Source organism: Peromyscus maniculatus, chromosome 7 (genome assembly GCF_049852395.1).
Source record: "Peromyscus maniculatus bairdii isolate BWxNUB_F1_BW_parent chromosome 7, HU_Pman_BW_mat_3.1, whole genome shotgun sequence".
NCBI classification, from domain to species: Eukaryota; Metazoa; Chordata; class Mammalia; order Rodentia; family Cricetidae; genus Peromyscus; species Peromyscus maniculatus.
This window is the reverse complement of record NC_134858.1, coordinates 18,672,239-18,690,504: the sequence shown is the minus strand read 5'-3', so window position 1 is coordinate 18,690,504 and position 18,266 is coordinate 18,672,239. Positions and strand designations below refer to the sequence as shown.

At 43.9% G+C, this 18,266-nt stretch overlaps 1 long non-coding RNA gene across 1 annotated transcript; it reads left to right on the top strand.

The window, feature by feature from the left end:
• The first annotated feature begins 231 nt into the window (after positions 1 to 231).
• Positions 232 to 12,349, top strand: LOC143274096 (uncharacterized). Its single transcript, XR_013052534.1, has 2 exons — positions 232 to 290; positions 11,081 to 12,349. It is a non-coding gene; the product is annotated as an uncharacterized LOC143274096 (long non-coding RNA).
• The last annotated feature ends 5,917 nt before the right edge of the window (positions 12,350 to 18,266 follow it).

The following is an 18,266-nucleotide window of genomic DNA, read 5'->3' as shown; positions in this document are numbered from 1 at the left end:
TTTGTTATTAACAGTAGCTGCAAATAAGATGGTATCTCCTCTGTAAAAAGAATGAACATATTTTGCAGTATTTTTAATATGTGAAGTGTTACTTTATCTCATGAGTAGAATGTCTATTGTGGTTCTCAGTGAGTGATGTGAACCAAAGAAATGCTGAGTTTGTTCTTGTGTAAGGTAGCAAGGCTTCACCTACTACAGTCACTAAGGTATGAGTCATTCACTCACTCTCTCCACTTTCTTCCTTCCAGACATCGATGATAAGGAGGAGGACGACAATGAAGATGACTTTGGTAAGGAGAACAACCTTCAAAGTGATGCTCTTGGTAGTAGTAGGTAATGGTATACCTGGCCACATACACCTCTCCACTGACTTCCATGTATCAATGATAGTGATGAGGATGACTCTGAGGATGACTTGGGTAAGGAGAACAGCCTTCAAAGCAATGATGTTGGTGGTGGTAGGTCATTCCTGGTCAGATCCATCTCTCTCCTGACTTTCATCCAGATTTCAATGGAATGGATGAGGACAACATTGATAATGACTTGGGTAGAAAGACCAACCTGCAAATGCTGAACCTGTTAGTGGTAGGTAAAGGCATTCCTGGTCAGATCCAGTGAACAATCTAGCAGCGATCAAGTTATTCCTTCTGCTTGGAAGGCAGGGGAAGAAAGTCCACTCAAGGGTCCTTCAGTGGACAGAAGTATCACCCAGGGTCTGTTCCCGAATCACCGTGTTTCAGTTTCTTTTCTCATTGCTATGATGAAATAAGTGACATGGAACAGGTTGATGGAGGAAGGGTTTATTGTGGCTTATTGTTAAAGTGGATCACTGCATCATGTTGGTTGAGACAGGGAAGCTGGCAGGGAACTCAAAGGCTTGCAGAGTTGTAGCTCTCAGACAGTCACCCACAGCATACAGGCCTGTCTTGGAGGCTCATGCCAGCTGCACTCCAAAAACACTGCCTTCCACATCCTGCCATCTCTAATATGCTGAGGTCTCCTAGCAACCGAGCCTGGACATCCACCAATGGCCTTGCCTAGCCTCTCTCTAGGGACTCTGGCCCTTCCACATGGTGGCAAGCCTCAGCTTCTTTCCGTGACCCCTCAGTCCTGTAGCTTTTCTGCCACCATAGCAAGTAGCACATAGGAGACTCCGACACATCACCAAGTTTGGGTGCCAGCTTGGGATGTGGCCTGGCCCCGCTCTGAGCCAGAGCTTCTGTGTGCGGATGTGAAGGAAATAGTTCTAAGAAGAGCTTGTGTCTGTGATGCTGGTCCCCTAGTCATCTGATTTCCCAGTCCTGGATACCCAGTAGCCATTGTCCCAGTAAAGGACAGAAGGTTTCACTTCACAGATTCTTAACCCAAACTTCTCACAAGCAGTTCCCAAGAGACGTGGCTGCCCTCTCCCCCTCCACAAGCCAAGACTCGCTTGTCTACCTTCCTTTCACCATTCTTGTTTTCCAAATTTCTACATGCAAGCTTATTCAGTTTTGAGCATTCAGTGGATCTTCTGTGTCAAAACACCACATTTCCATAATCCTCCCCCAAGCAACATGATCAGGTCCGTCACAGCAATAACCCATCTTTCTGGCACTGTTTTCTGTATTAGTTGTTTTGTTGTTACCATAATAAAACACCAGAATCATAATGGAAGAAAACAACTTTGGCTTCCGTTGCAGTGATACAGTGGATTTTGGCCAAGGCATGGTGGAGAAGGTGATGTTTTCAGGCATGGAAGTGGTGCACATACATCCATACAGGCACTCATAGATAAACAAACAAACAAACAAACCCAACGTGTTTGATTCCCAGATTACATGAAGAGAGAAGAAATTCCACAAAGCTTTCCTCTGAACCCACACCCATGACATGGTACACACACACACACACACACACACACACACACACACACACACACGCAGTATTAGTACATAAAATTATTTTGGATGCTGGCCATTCTGCACACTCAGTCAAATGCTCTTCTGCCAATACTGTCTCATCTACCTGGACTGAGATCTTCCATGCACTGACCATGTTGCATGTGCTTTAAATGTTCACTGATGTCCTTGATCTTCCAGAAGTGACATTCTGAATTAAAACAATGTTCTTACAAATCAGCAATGAGATCAAATGTTTATCATAGAACAAAGACTAATTTTCCTTTTATTTTATGATTCACCAAACCTATTTTTGCTGTGATGCATTCTAGTTTCTGCTACACAGAAAAAAATGGGTTTCAGAAGTACCAAGGTTCCTGAACAGAGTGACATACCTCAAAAAAAGACCTTGCAAAAAGTCGAAAAGTCCTGTAGCACTTATGACGGTACTGTGGAAATTCAATAGTTTGTGCTTTAGATTTAAGCAATTTGAAGGTATTTGACCTGCCATGTATGTTGGTACACATGTTGCCTAGTACCAGTGGAGGCCAGAGAGGGCATTGGATCACCAAGAATTGGAATTACACATGGTAGTGAACCACTGTGTTGGTACTGGGAATCAAACCCTAGTCCTCTGGAAGAGCAGTGCTCTTAACCACTGAGCCATCTCTCAAGTCCCTAGTTTGTTATTAACAGTAGCTGCAAATAAGATGGTATCTCCTCTGTAAAAAGAATGAACATATTTTGCAGTATTTTTAATATGTGAAGTGTTACTTTATCTCATGAGTAGAATGTCTATTGTGGTTCTCAGTGAGTGATGTGAACCAAAGAAATGCTGAGTTTGTTCTTGTGTAAGGTAGCAAGGCTTCACCTACTACAGTCACTGAGGTATGAGTCATTCACTCACTCTCTCCACTTTCTTCCTTCCAGACATCGATGATAAGGAGGAGGACAACAATGAAGATGACTTTGGTAAGAAGAACAACCTTCAAAGTGATGCTCTTGGTAGTAGTAGGTAATGGTATTCCTGGCCACATACACCTCTCCACTGACTTCCATGTATCAATGATAGTGATGAGGATGACTCTGAGGATGACTTGGGTAAGGAGAACAGCCTTCAAAGCAATGATGTTGGTGGTGGTAGGTCATTCCTGGTCAGATCCATCTCTCTCCTGACTTTCATCCAGATTTCAATGGAATGGATGAGGACAACATTGATAATGGGTAGAGAGACCAACCTGCAAAATGCTGAACTTGTTAGTGGTAGGTAAAGGCATTCCAGGTCAGATCAAATGAACAATCTAGCAGCAATCAAGTTCTTCCTTTCTTGGAAGGCAGGGGAAGAAAGTCCACTCAAGGGTCCTTCAGTGGACAGAAGTATCAGCCAGGGTCTATTCCTGAATCACCGTATTTCATCTCCTTTTCTCATTGCTGTGATAAAATCAGTGACATGAAACAGGTTGATGGAGGAAGGGTTTATTGTGGCTTATTGTCAAGTGGATCACTGCATCATGTTGGTGGAGACATGGATGTTGGCAGGGGAGGGAGGGCTGTAGGTACATGGGACAACAGTAACATCTTGTCGAATATTATTTTAGGGTGTGTTACTTTTGTTTATTCTCTGGAACATTTGTTTAATGATGCAAAGCTGGTTTGCAATCTTTTATGTTGCATTTGTTTAACTCTGTGAGGTTGTGTTACTTTGTCTGTCTAAAACACCTGATGGTCTAATAAAGAGCTGAACAGCTAGGTAGGAGAGAGAAATGGGGGGGGGGTTGGCAGGCAGAGAGCATAAATAGAAGGAGAAATCTGGGAGAAAAAGAAGAATGAGCAGGAGAACAAGGAGAGAACGATGCAAGGGGCCAGTCCCCCAGCTGCACAACTAGCAACAGAGTAAGACAGACAGACAGACAGAAATAGAGAAGCATAAAAGCCCAGAGCCAAAAGATAGACTGTTGTTGACATATTGTGTACCCCAATAAACTTATCTGCGGGTCAGAAAACAGAATAGCTACTATATTAAACATAGGTTTAGGCAGTGGTAGCACATGGGATTAATCCTAGCATTCTGGAGGCAGAGATCCGTTTGGATCTCTGTGAGTTCAAAGCCACACTGGAAACAGCCAGGCATGGTGATATATATACATGCCTTTAATCCCAGGAAGTGATGGCAGGAAGCAGAAAGGTACATAAGGCATGAGGACCAGGAACTAGAGCTGATTAAGCTTTTAGCTTTTAGCAGCAGTTTGAATGAGATCTATTCGCATGAGGACACAGAGGCTTTCAGTCTGAGGAAACAAGATCAGCTGAGGAATTGTCAAGGTGAGGTTGGATGTGGCTTGTTCTGCTTCTCTGATCTTTTCAGCATTCACCCCAATACCTGGCTCCTGGGTTTGTTTTTATTAATAAGACCTTTTAAGATTTTTGCTACAATAGATGGGTTAATTTAATTTAAGAAAAGCTGGTTATAAACAAGCCAAGCTAAGGCTAGCCATTTATAATTAAGAATACACCATTGTGTGTGATTTATTTGGGAACTGGGTGATGGACCCCTCAAAAGAGCAAAAGCAAACAACAACATTAACATTGCATTCACATCCACAATCAGAAGGCAGAGAGTTAACTGAGGTGGGAATGGGGTCTTCCCAGAACCTCCCTTCACCCAAGGATACTCCACCTTTAAAGGATCCAAACCCTTCCCAAACAACACCACCAGCTCCATACTACATGTTTAAACACACAAAGCTATGGGGGACATTTTACATTCAAACTAGAACACAAAGTCATCAGTTTATGGTCTTGTATGAATTATCCACATCATGTCATGAATGTGAATTGTAAAAAAGAAGACTCACTTCTTCATTTATTCCTTCTATTTCATCTTCCTCAAAAGCATCTGAGTACAAAGACATTGTTGTGTTTCTGTTTATCCTTATTTAGTTCCTCAGACTGAATCCCATTTTCTCCTGTGTCCTTGACCTGACAGTTTTCAGTATTATGTATTTTAGTTATTTTCCACGTGCCACTTCTTACTGAAACAGAAGGAACATATATCACCCATGGTATAGGGAAATGCAGAGGGGAGGAACATATATCACATATGGTATAGAGGATGTAGATGGAAGGAACATGTATCACATATGGTATAGAGGATGCAGACGGAAGGAACATATATCTCTTATGGTATAGAGGATGGAGATGGAAGGAACATATATCACTTATGGTATGGCAGATGCAGAGGGGAGGAACATATATCACCTATGGTATAGAGAATGCAGACAGAAGGAACATGTATCACATTAACAAACTCCTGAGATTTATTGTGCATGTCTAATGACTTAGAAACTGAACATAAAAACTCCATTTGGTAAACCTGTCAGACTTTATGCCCCTTTTGAGGGCTGTGTTGGTAGCTCAGGAGATGCAGTGCTTGCCTTGATAAACTGGCCTTTCCTATGAGTTGGCCAGTGGCTAAACATAGTAGCCCTCATATTTGTGAGGCATTAATAATGTATGATGGTCAATTTTCTGTAGCCATAGCAGACCTTCAGTAGAATTTCAGTCTACTCAGTGTTTGTGAGTCCTCATTCAAACAGGATATAATAGCCATAGTTAGGAATCTACAACATTCTGGAGAATAATGGTGGCCTATGTTAGAAGTAGATTCTGAGGATGCACTCAGGCCAAATTAGGAACTATTTTTAAACCTTTCTACAACTCTGTCCAAGCCAAGTCCATGTGAAATTAAAAATGAACACTTTCACAAAAAGCATGGTTATGTTCCAGAAGAACAATTGCTTGAGAATGTGTTACCTGTGGGTTTATGTGTCTATGAACCAACTAAGTTGTGAGGTCTGTGGCAGCACATTCTGCCAATAACTAACCTTCCTCAGCATTTACACCACATGCCTTGTGTTCATTGAGTCACTCGGGAACAGCACTACAGTATGTCTTTAGTTATTCACATCCCCTGGGTGGAATCAAGGAGACACAATGATGAATGAACCCAAACCTGTGTTGCTTTTAGGTGAGAGGGCTGAGAGGGGAATCCCACACAGAGTTCCAAATTCTGTGGCTCTAAATCTCGCTATCTGGGCTCATTATTAGGATCTGAGATCATTAATTGTCATACAAGAGATTTTGTAGTCTGTGTAAATTTCTGGATTTCCAAATCCAATATGAATGCATATGATAAGGTAGAGATTGAGGTAACATATGCCAGGGTAGTCATTGCTGCAGGAATCCTGATCTCATCACTGTGGTGATGTCCAAAGCACATAGAAAGAACCAATGGTGATACAGTGTCGAGGCTCACGATTTGGGAGAAACACACCCTGTGAGTACCAGATCACCCCTTACCCTGTTCTAGTGCATTTAGGAATGGGAAGATGCTTTAGTGATAGGTCAAGGCAGTGTAAGTGTCATCTAGAAGTTGTGAGGCTGTGCGAGCTACACACCCTGGGGCAGAAATAGATAACTACTCAGAGTAGCACTCAGTATTTACCTAATGCCTCACTCTTGTGAAAATTCTCATTTGGAACTTTGTCCAAGCCATGGTGTTGATCACGTTCCAAATCACCATTCTTGCTCACCTTAATGTCAGTTTGCTGGTCTGAACCTGGACAGATACTTTATGCAGTGAATACAAATGATTTCATTGTAAAAGAAAACCAGAAGGAGGAATAAATGATACGTAATAGTCGGTTTTTAAGTGTAATAATGAATTACCCACTCTCCAATAAGCTATCACTATATCACAAAGAGTGAATACTTCAGTATGATTGCATCATATGCTTGGTGGTATGTTCCTTTTTCTAAAACAATGTATACTCTATCAAGATTCAAATTGTCTATGCTAGGTCTGGTGAGATGGCTTCCTTAGTAAATGTACTTGCCTTTTATAACCTGTGACATGAGTTGCAACCTCCATAAAGTTGAAAGGAGAGAATCATCTGCTCCAAGTTGTCTTCTGAACCCCACACATGTGCCATGGCATGTACTCTAACACATACTTCATGTACCTACCCGGGTATAATGATAATTGTATTAATAATAATAATATAAAAGCAATTAAGAATAAAAGCATATTTGGTTAATAATGCAATATATAGAATTTGATCTGCAGTGGAGAAAAGCAGTTTGACTGATGTTTAAAATAGTGCCAATTGTCCTGGTTTGAAAATGGCCTGAAGAAGTGATAGAAATCTCTTTTTTTTTGGTTTTTCGAGACAGGGTTTCTCTGTGTAGCTTTGCGCCTCTCCTGGAACTCACTTGGTAGCCCAGGCTGGCCTCAAACTCACAGAGATCCACCTGGCTCTGCCTCCCGAGTGCTGGGATTAAAGGCGTGCTCTACCACCGCCCAGCTGAAATCTCTTTTAATTATAATACTTATTTCAGTATTTTCCTGGTCTAAGGGAGATTGTTTCTGTAATTATTTTGAATTATTTAGAGTAGTCATATATTATTTTGCATTTCATAAGTATATGATGTTTTATAATATTTTTTGCTATGTTAAGTGTACATTATGTAGTCATCAGTACAACTACAACCACAGGATTTACAAATGTATTTTAATACCCATCTTAATTCTATTGAATGATATGAATGAAAGGAAAGCTGAGGTGGTCCTTTAGTGAAGCAGTGTGGCTTCCCCTGCTAGAGACAATAATGTATGTGTAAGTTATTTTCTGTACTCACTTTATTCCATACACTACAGACTCAAAGAGTGATGTGGTCAGCTTGAGAAATACAGAATACAGGAGTGGTAAATAATGCATCCCTGGTCAGGTTCAATGGGAAAGGACCCAGGAGTGGAGAGTTTGCACCTCCGTTAGGGGCGCCAAAGGGCTGGGAGAGTCCGGTCGTGGTTTTCAGGTGTGTGGAAGCAGTGCTCTGCCTGCGTCACCAGAGCAGAGGGCTGCAGTTCCACGCTCGTCTAGAGTGACATTCCATCCCATACTGTGTTGTCTAAGCATCAACACAGGATTCAACTTCTCTTTAATACTTTGTCCCTTGTCATCCTTCAACACAGGAAGATAGTGTGTTCCAGGGAGAAAGTAACGCCTGTGCTATCTGCCCAAGATTTTAAAATAGTTTGTTATTATCTAAATGGTCAAACCCAGTCAAGTTTGCTTTCCTGTCTCCTGGTCCTCTCTGTTCTTGCATTTATTAGAATTTTAGTTATTACATGTTGTCTTTTGTGGAGAGTCTCATATATACATTGGAGAAAAGACAATGAACATGCATCACTGAATGAAAAAAAATCTGTGAAGCCCTAAAAACCATTTTGTATGTCTGATGGCATAGACATGGGATGCAAAAGCATTAGTCTTTTTTTTTTTTTTTTTTTTTTTTTTTTTTGGTTTTTCGAGACAGGTTTTTTCTGTGTAGCTTTGCACCTTTCCTAGAACTCACTTTGGAGACCAGGCTGACCTTGAACTCACACAGATCTGCCTGCCTCTGCCTCCCGAGTGCTGGGATTAAAGGCATGCCACCACCACTCAGCTGCATTAGTCTTTTTATAAATCAGGTATCACCAAACCTCCGGATGTTCTTTTTCACATCCAGAAGACAGGAGCTAGGAACGTGCTTGTGAGGACTGAAGTTCAGCCCTAAATTTTCACGTAAATCTAGTGGGCAGCAGTTTATAATACAGACATCAGGAAGTGCAGAAGCCCCATGACCTCTGTGAATGAGACCAGATCTCAAGGGTAGCAACTTTAGGGAGAGTGGCCAAAACCTCTGACTTCTCATCATAGGGCAACAAAAGGGTATGTAGACAAAATGCTGTGAGAAATACTTGAGTACATTTTTGATGTTTCATTTTTTTAAATTTTATCTCTCTCTCTCTCTCTCTCTCTCTCTCTCTCTCTCTCTCTCCCTCTCTCTCTCTCTCTCTCTCTCTCTCTCTCTCTCTCTCTCTCTCTGTGTGTGTGTGTGTGTGTGTGTGTGTGTGTGTGTGTGTGTGTGTGTGTACCCTGTGAGTGCATGCCACATGTGTGCAGTGCCTGTGGAGGTCAGAACTGTGTGTTGGATCCCATCCCTGGAGCTGAGATCACAGGTAGTCATGAAATGCCTGAAATGGGTGCTGAGACCTCAACTCAGGTCTAAACTGCTGAGCCATCTCTCTAGCCTCATAACTGGTTTTCTAAATTGTTGTATGTTGGCATTTAGAAAACTCCATTGATAGTCTATGAACCAGAGGAAAATTGAAGTTGATCTTATGAGAGGCAGTTTGGCTTCATCTGGCACAGGCAGGAATGTGGGAACCAGCATCTATTCTTCTTGACAAATATAGCAGTTATGGTACATTGGGATGTAAGGACCCTGAAGAGGGAGGAGGAGAATGGGGTAAAGTCAACACATCCCTGTGGGATGCAGTGAGGGACCAGGAGCAGCCAGGTCACCTTGTGCTTCAGAGGCTGAGGGAGCAGAGGAGAGGTTGAGACGTGTGTGTGGGTAGACATGATTTTCCTTTCAATGCACTAGGGTGAGCAGCGCTGGCTGCGGACGCTGCTGTGCGTGCTGGAGGCTCCACCATTCAAATGGATCTTTGCCAGAACATCTGCTCCCTCCTGTCTCCTTTGTGGTGCTCACTCTAGTCAACTGTGTCCATCAAAGTCTGGCTTTGGGATGCTGACCTGTGATAGAGGGATCTACTTGGTGGGGCACAACTTTCTCATGGGCCCGTGGCACAAACCTGCAGACATGAGTCTTAGAGATTGGGTCCCTGAGTGCTAGAGAAGAACATCTCTTTCTGGTCTGTGCATACATGTGCAACCACATGCAGGTTTCCTTCTGTCCTGTCAGTCACACTTTAAAGGGCCCATGTGCCGTGAGAACAGAGTTGACTCTGCCTTTGCTCTGCTCACCGTGGAGCTGGGAGGTGAGCACAGAACTTACTTTCACGTCATTTGCAGCCTGTGCTCTTCACACGTGAGGTGCTATCGGGTACCAGGCAAAGGAGGTTAGAGCACTGCCTGTCCATCTGGGAGCCTCAGACCTAGTGAGTGATGAGGGATATGGGCTTGTGATCCGGTTTTGGCCTGCATTTCAAATATTTTTGTGTGAGTACTCAAGATGCAGAGGGTGGGCCTTGCAGTCCTCCCTATGACTATGGTAGACATTCGTAGGGCTAAAAGGCCTGGACACTTGGGCATCACCTCTCCTCAGAACACGAGGGCCACAGACTCACACATGTGCAGCACTCACTTTCCTGTTCCCATCTTGTACTATCACGTTGCCATTGCTTCCGGCCACCTCTGTTTGCCCCCTGAGGTCTGTGGGACTCCTGTGTGTTCCAGTCAATGAATTCTGAGCTCTTTCTCCTCTTCTGTAGGCATTGGTTTGTAAACTATTTTTTCCTCCAGTTGTCTTCCCAGGAGCCTCTGCAGTGACGTCATAGCCTTTGCTCATCACTAGATGTGATGACCACATTCTCTCATTGTTCATGCATTGGGATTGTCCTGTGTGTCCTGCCTAGAGCGTCAAGAGCCCACCTCCCTGGCTACATCCTTCAATCACACTTTCTCTGATTACCTCTTCTTACCCAGAGCCCACTCCCCTCCTCCTCCAGTTGCCCCAGGCCATTTTGGCACTGAGTTCTGTACCTGGCAGTCCATGGAGGCTTTGGGATCTTTTTCACCCTCTACTTGCTCCTGACCTGTGTCCCTGGCCTCATTGCCCACATGACCTGACCTAAACCTTCGTTGTGTTTCCCCCGCCTCAGAACTGAGTGTTTTATTAATAACTCTTCATTTATCTGCTATGTCTCCATCCGAGTACCTTGTCCCTTTCTCATGAGTCCCTCACAGAGCTGCTCCCACAGACTTAAGCCCAGTGGTGAGAAGGAATAACTGAGCACTTCTTAGGAATATTCTTAGAAAGACAGTCATGTGAGACGTAGTACATCATCTGCTTTGGTCCTTTTACTGGGGAGCAGATGTGAAGGTTGCTGGTGACAAGCAGGAGAATTGCCCCAAGAGGGAAGAGCTCAGTGCCCTAAGAAGTGTTGTTCCCAGCTTGAGACAAGACACAGAAAAAGAATCAAAACCAGCAGAAACTTTCCCCAAACACAAGGTAGCAGGGATGGGACCTAGGGTGGTCACCTCACCCGGATCTGTCTGGGGAATATCAAACATTGTCAAAAACTTGGTCAAAACCTTATCCATGTCTCCTGATCAAACTTATTCTGTTTCTAGATCCAGCTGAGCTGGAAACAGCCTCTGTTGGACCTCCACGGGCTGCCTGGGAGGAATGAGAGGAATGAGCCATGAAAACACATGCATGAAGGAAGATCTGGAGGCCCTCTGCCCTAGGCTCTGAGAAAGAAGAGAAAACATGGCCCTGCTCCAAAACGAACTGATGGGGCGAAGACACAAACACACACAGACACACAAACACACACACACACACACACACACACAGACACACACACACAGACACACACACAAACACACACAAAGGACTGGGCAGAGTACCCCAGGCACTGAGGAGTCAGTATGGTCCAGCGCATCAGCAGACAGCTGGGTGAAGGTATACACACATATAGGCCTGGGGCAGAGTACCCCAGGCACTGAGAAGTTTGTATGGTGCTGCTCAGCACATGGACAGACAGCTGGGCAAAGATATACATGGACACAGGCCTGGGGCAGAGTACCCTGGGCACTGAGGGGTCAGTATGGTCCTGGCCTGTGCTGAGAAATAAACCTGTGGGAATATATATGGCTATGATAGGTTTAATAAACAAGCTGACTGACCAATAGCTGTACAGGCAAGTTAGGCAGGAAAGCCAAACTCAGAATGAAGATGAAGATGGGATGAAGAAGGGTGGTGTCGGAGAGAGCTGCTGCTAGATGCAGAGAAAGCAGGACATGTAAAAAATAAGGTAACAAGATACTAAGCAAAGCATAGATAAGAAATATTGGTTCATTTAAGAGTACGAGTTAGATATTATCAAGCCTGAACTACTGGCCGAGTATTTGTAATTCATGTTAAGTTTCTGTGTTGAACATAATGGTAAAACGTACAGAATGTACAGAGATGGCCAGCCAAACTGGTGGAAACTCATGAACTGTGGACCAGTAGCTGTGGAGCCCCCATGGGAGTGGACTAGGCCCTGTGGATAGGCAAGACATTTGTTTAGCTTGAACTGTTTGGGGGGCCCTCAGGCAGTGAGATTGGAACCATCCCTGGTGCAAGAGCCAGGTTTTGGGAGCCCAGTGACTATGGTGGGACACCTTGTGCAGCCTTGGTGCAGGGGTCAGGGGGAGGGGGGCTTGGACCTGCCACAACTAAACGTACCAGGCTCTGCTGGCCCCATGGGAGACCTTGCCTTGGAGGAGGTGGGAATGGGTGTGGGTTGGGGAGGAAGGCAGTGGGGTAGGAGGAAGGAGGAGAGAGAGATCTGTGGTTGGTATGTAAAATGAATAGAAAATTTCTTAATAAAAATAAAAAATTAAATTAAAAAAGTTTCTGTGTTGATTATTTCGGAACATGGGGTAGGGGGATCTTCAGCTTACAAATGGTGCCCAATGTGGGGCCTGAATTTCCTTGAGAAACCTGAGAGAACTTGGAAAAGGATTCTAGGCGTACATGAATGGAGTCAAACTCGGCTTCTTGGTAACCGTTTTTTCTTGAGTAAGCTCTGCTTTCTAGCAGTGAACAGAGGCACAGATCCTTTAAGAGATGGCTTCCTGACTTAGCATTAGCATCAAAAACTGGGCAGCTCACTACTTGGTGGCAGTGTGGACCCCAAAACTCCCCAGAGTTGGTGAGGTAACCATGGCTCCCACAGGTACCTCCACAGTAAGGCTAAGTTCTCAGGGAACCAAGTTGGGGAGGAGCCAGCCACCAGCACACCTTGATCAAAGTTTCACAACAGTTTGGATTTTGCTCATGCAGACAAAAAAAGGTTACAGATGCACAATAAGGACAGATTCAGACAAAGAGAGCCTCTAAAAGGGTCACACTGTCTTTTAAAAGGTGCTCAGGAGTGAGAAGAGAAAAAAAATAGTCAAATAAAAAATATACTTTTAAAATAAAATCCTTAAAAATGAAATATATATACATATATATTATATTATAAGCCACATAAAGATGAAAAATACACAGAGTGTGGATACTGTATGTTGTGTTGTCTTTGAACCTTTTGACTGCTGGGAAAGGAGTGATATCTACTAAGACACACTGGAATGTGAGGGCTGCTGGATTTCACCATGCTTTATTTTTTTAAATTTATGTACCAGCCACAATTGCCCCTCCCATCACCCCTCCTGCTCTCCCTGCCACCTCCCCACCCCCACTCCACCCCCATCCACTCCTCCAAAATGGTAAGTCTACATGGGGAGTCTACAAAGCCTGGTACATTCAGCTGAGGCAGGACCAAGCCCCTCCCCATTTCGTCAAGGATGAGCAAGGCATCCCAGCATAGGGAATGAGCTCCAAAAAGCCAACTCATGCACCAGGGATAGATCCTAATCCCACTGCCCGGGCTCCTCAAACACACCAAGCTACACAACTGTCTTCATTTGCAGCAGGCCCAGTTAGGTCCTATGCAGGCTCCACAGCTCTCCATCTAGAGTTGGTGAGTTCCCACGAGCCTGATTCAGTTGTCTCTGCAGACCTCCCCATCATGATCTTGACCCTCCTTACTCATACAATCCTTCCTCCCTTTCCAGCTAGATTCCTGGAGCTCAGCCTCGGGTTGGCTATGAATCTCTGTGTCTGCTTTCATCAGTTATTGGATGAAGGCTCAATGATGACAGTTGGGGTACTCACCATTATAATTACAGGAAGGCCAGTCCAGGCACCCTCTCCACTATTGTTAGTAGTCTTAGCTGGGGTCATCCTTGTGGATTCCTGGAAATTTCCCTAGCACCAGATTTCTCCCTAATAGCTCCCTTTATCAAGATATCTCTTTCATTGCTTTCCCCCTCCATTCTTCCCCAAGATTAACCAACCATTCCCTCATGTTCTCATCCCCCATCATGGGTGTACCACCCCACCCCCAGTTTAACCTATTTACCCTTCTCAGCATGATCCATGTGTCCCTCTTAGGGTCCTCCTTGTTACCTAGTTTCTCTGGAGCTGTGGGTTGTAATCTGGTTATCCTTTGCTTTACATCTAGTTTCCACTTATGAGTAAGTACATATCTTGTTTGTCTTTCTTATCCTGGGTTATCTCACTCAGGATGATATTTTCTAGTTCCATTCATTTACCTTCAAGTTTCATGATGCCATTGTTTTTTACAGCTGAGTAGCACCCCATTTTGTATATGTACCACATTTTTTAAATTTATTCTTCGGTGGAGAGGCATCTAGGTTGTTTCCAGGCTCTGGCTATTATGAATAAATGCTGCTATGAACATAGTTGAGCAAATGTTTTTGTGGTATGATTGAGCATCCCTTTGGTATATGCCCAAGAGTAGCATTGCTGGGTCCCGAGGCAAATTGATTTCCAATTTTCTGAAAAGTCACCATACTGGTTTCCAAAATGGCTGTACAAGTTTGCACTCATGCTGTGGTATGTCTTTCTATATGCTATGAATATGTGTTGCTCCCACTGGCTAATAAATAAAGCTGTTTGGGCCTATGGCAAGAAAACTTACAGCCAGGCAGGAAATCAAAGAGAGAGAGAGAGAGAGAGAGAGAGAGAGAGAGAGAGAGAGAGAAGAAAGACAAAGTGAGGAAAGATGATCCAGCCACATAAGAAGGAAGATGTGAAAGTACCGGTAAGCCTTGAAGCCATATGACAAGACATAGATTAATAGGAATGGGTTGAATTAAGTTGAAAGAGCTAGCTAATATAAATTGGAGCCATAGTCTATACAGTTTGTAAATAATATAAGCCTCTGTGTAATTACTTTTGAAGTGGTCCCGGGACTGCGGATGGGAGAGATTTGTCCAAACCACGGGGCCAGGTGGGACCATGACCACCTACAAATGGCACCCAACATGGGGCAAGAGTTTCCACCGAAAACCTGAGAGAACTTAAAAGGAGATCCTAAATGGAGCTAAGAACAGTTTCCTAGTTTGTGTATCTCATTACTGGCAGTGGTACAGAGAGACGTGTCCCTTGGTCACGGCAGGCTTCAGCGGCTACACGGTGGGCTCCGGTGGGCTCTCATGGGCCACAATACAAAGAGGCTTCTCTCAGCTGCTGCCTGTAGCCTTGGGAGCACAGCCTCAGGCTTAAAAACACAGGCACATTGCTTAAGACTGCTTCCTAGAATTGGGAGTTTGAACGTGACACCTTGGTACCCGAGGTACCCACGCCATGTTGAAAAGCCGAGCAGGGTGGAACCAGCAGCCAGGGCTGCTGCCGCTTTCATCCTAGCCACGCAGCTTAGCAGTTTAAAATCTCTCCTGGTCAGAAAAGAATCACAGATACACAAGAAGACAGATTCAGATGGAATAAGTCTCTAAACGGTTTACAATGTATGTAAAAATGTGCGTAGGCTTAAAAGACAGAGGAAAATGAATATAGGCAGTTATATAAAGAAATGAAATAGTTTTTAAAAATGAAGTCTTTAAAGAGACAATAAAAATAATATAAAAATAGCCATGTAAAGATGGAAATTACAGAGTCTGGATTATGTATATTATGTTTTCTTTAAATTTTTGACTGTTAATGAGCTAACTGCAGAAAGACATTTGATTATAAAGGCTGTTAAGTTAAACCTATATATATTAAAGGTTATCTTGACTTCAAAATTTGGATCTAAGAATATGTTTCTTTGGAAAGGAGGCTCTGCTTTTGTGTCCACAGGAATCAAGAGGATGCTTTTTCAGCATCAAATGAGATGATCATGTGTTTTTTTTTAATGCCCAATCTTAGCTTGACTTGTTTCTAGCCAGCTTTTTTTCTTTTTATTTATTTATTTATTTTTATTAAGAGATTTTTCTATTCGTTTTACATATCAACCATGAATTCCCCTGTCCTCTCTCCTCCCATTCCCCAGCCTTCCCTCCCAACCCATCCCCAATTCTCACCTCCTACAAAGCAAGGTGTCCCCTGGGGAGTCAGCAGAGCCTGGTACATTCAGTTGAGGCAGGTCCAAGCCCCTCTTCCCTGCATCAAGGATGAGCAAAGTGTCTCAGCATAGGCCCTAGGTTCCAAAAAGCCGGCTCATGCACTAGGGACAGCTCCTGGTCTCACTGCGTGGGGGCCCTCTAAACAGTTCAAGCTAAACAACTGTCTCACTTATCCAGAGGGCCTAGTCCAGTCCCATGGGGGCTCCTCAGCTATTGGTTCACAGTTCATGTGTTTCCACTAGTTTGGCTAGTTGTCTTTTTCCAATCATGGTCTCGATATCTCTTGCTCATATAATCCCGCCTCTCTCTCTCTCTCTCTCTCTCTCTCTCTCTCTCTCTCTCTCTCTCTTTCTCTCTCTCTCCTCTCTCTCTCACTCACTCTCTCTTAAAGCAGCTCATTGCTCTCTGCCCAACAAGTGGCTCCAGTACAAAGTGTCTCTGTGCTCTGGGTGGTCCACACTCACCGCAGCAGGTTCTTGTGAATCTTGCTACCAGGGCCCAGAAGAAACAATATAAGAAGACTGAACCTGTACATATTTGGATTTTTTTTTCTATGCAGGCTGCTGAGTCTGTCTGAATATATTTATGGAATGCCTGCAGGCTACATAACTTAACACTTCACCCTTCATTGAAAATCCATTAAAACAATTACCAGGTCATGCTTGGAAAGTTTTTGTTTTTTCAAAGGCATTTTCTTAGTTGCTGGGTTGGCAGGAACTAATTTGAGATACAAAACTAACAATCTCATTTGAACTATAGGCAGGTCTTACGTAAACCATGGCACACTGCAGATAATACATGTGAATTTGTTCCTTTGTCTGGGCATATGGACTTAAAAGCTGAAGCCCTAATGGTTCCAACATGTACATATAAGGAAAGAAGGATTTCAAGCCAGTGAATCATCATATGCTAATGCTTCAAAGTTAAATGTTTACCTAGAAGGTTAGAGGCTATTAATGACCCCAGTAAATAAAACTGTTCACATCTATAACAGTCATGGAATGTCACACCTTCATGCCTTCATGCCAGAAAACTAGGCTTGAAAAAAGTCTGCTTTTCTTGACCAATATAAAAACAGACTCATTTAAGCCAACAGATGGCCTTTGAATTTGATTTATAAATGTAAGGAGATGTCATGTTTATTTTTTTCCATTGAAAATTTCAACTCTTATTAGCATATGCATATATTCAGTTGGCTGCATCTTCTTTTGATTGTTTACCTAATTATTTTATGTGTTTGTCACTCTCGCATGCGTGGCTGGCTGCCACATGCATGCCTGGTGCTGGAGGAGGTCAGAAGAGGGCATTAGTTCCCCTGGAACTGGAGTGATGGACAGCTGTGAGCCATCATAAGAGTACTGGGGATTTGAACTCCAGTCTTCTGCAAGAGCAAGTGCTTGTAGCTGCTGAGCCATCTCTCCAGACCAATCCTTTCAATTAGTTAACAAGACATTTACATGACTACTTCAGGCCCTGGGTTAGAAATTTCCCCCATTTCTTGTGTAGCATCTATGTTATAGGGTCTTTTTTAAAAAAATGTATGTATGTATGTATGTATGTATTATGTATACAGTATTCTGTCTGCATGTATACCTGCAGGCCAGAAGGGGGTGCCAGATCTCATTATAGATGGTTGTGAGCCACCATGTGGTTGAACTCAGGACCTCTGGAAGAGCAGTCAGTGCTCTTCACTGCTGAGCCATCTCTCCAGCCCCTATAGGGTCTTATTAAGAGTTTTCAGGCCACCCACCTTCACACGAATGCCACTACCACAATAAGCAAGTATGTGGTAGAGAGATGGGAGAGGAAGAGAGGTGGAGCTGGAAATGCCATTTCGGTGAGGAACAGCCTGATGAGAGTAGCCTGTGCTGCCACCTGAGGCTGTGGTGATGACCTGTCACTGCCAATGACCAGTGGTCTGTGTCGATGTCTGTGGCCCATGTTACCACCATGTGGACATCTATGGTCTGGGCTACCACCTGGGGCCATGTTAATGTCTGAGCTCTGCATTGAGCAGGCCCCACCCATCACTGGCCACTGCATGGTGGCAACATCAGTGGTGTGGATGCAGAGACCTGGTCCTGCCCTTGGACAGGCCAGCTTTGGAGAGCTGGTTGTGATAGTGTGAGTGTGGGAGAGCTGGCCCCGCCCCTTGCCAAGGCAGAGCAGGAGAGCTGGCCCTGTTGTCTTGAGCTGGGGAGAGCTGGTAGACAAACCAACTCGGCTACTCTCAAGGTCTAGATCCAGGACTCTGAGTTGGCCCACTCCAGCATCCACCCCATCTATGAGCTGCTGGAGCTAGTGAAGGGACCAATCCTGCAGAACCAAAGCTGCAGGATCTCTATGACTCAGG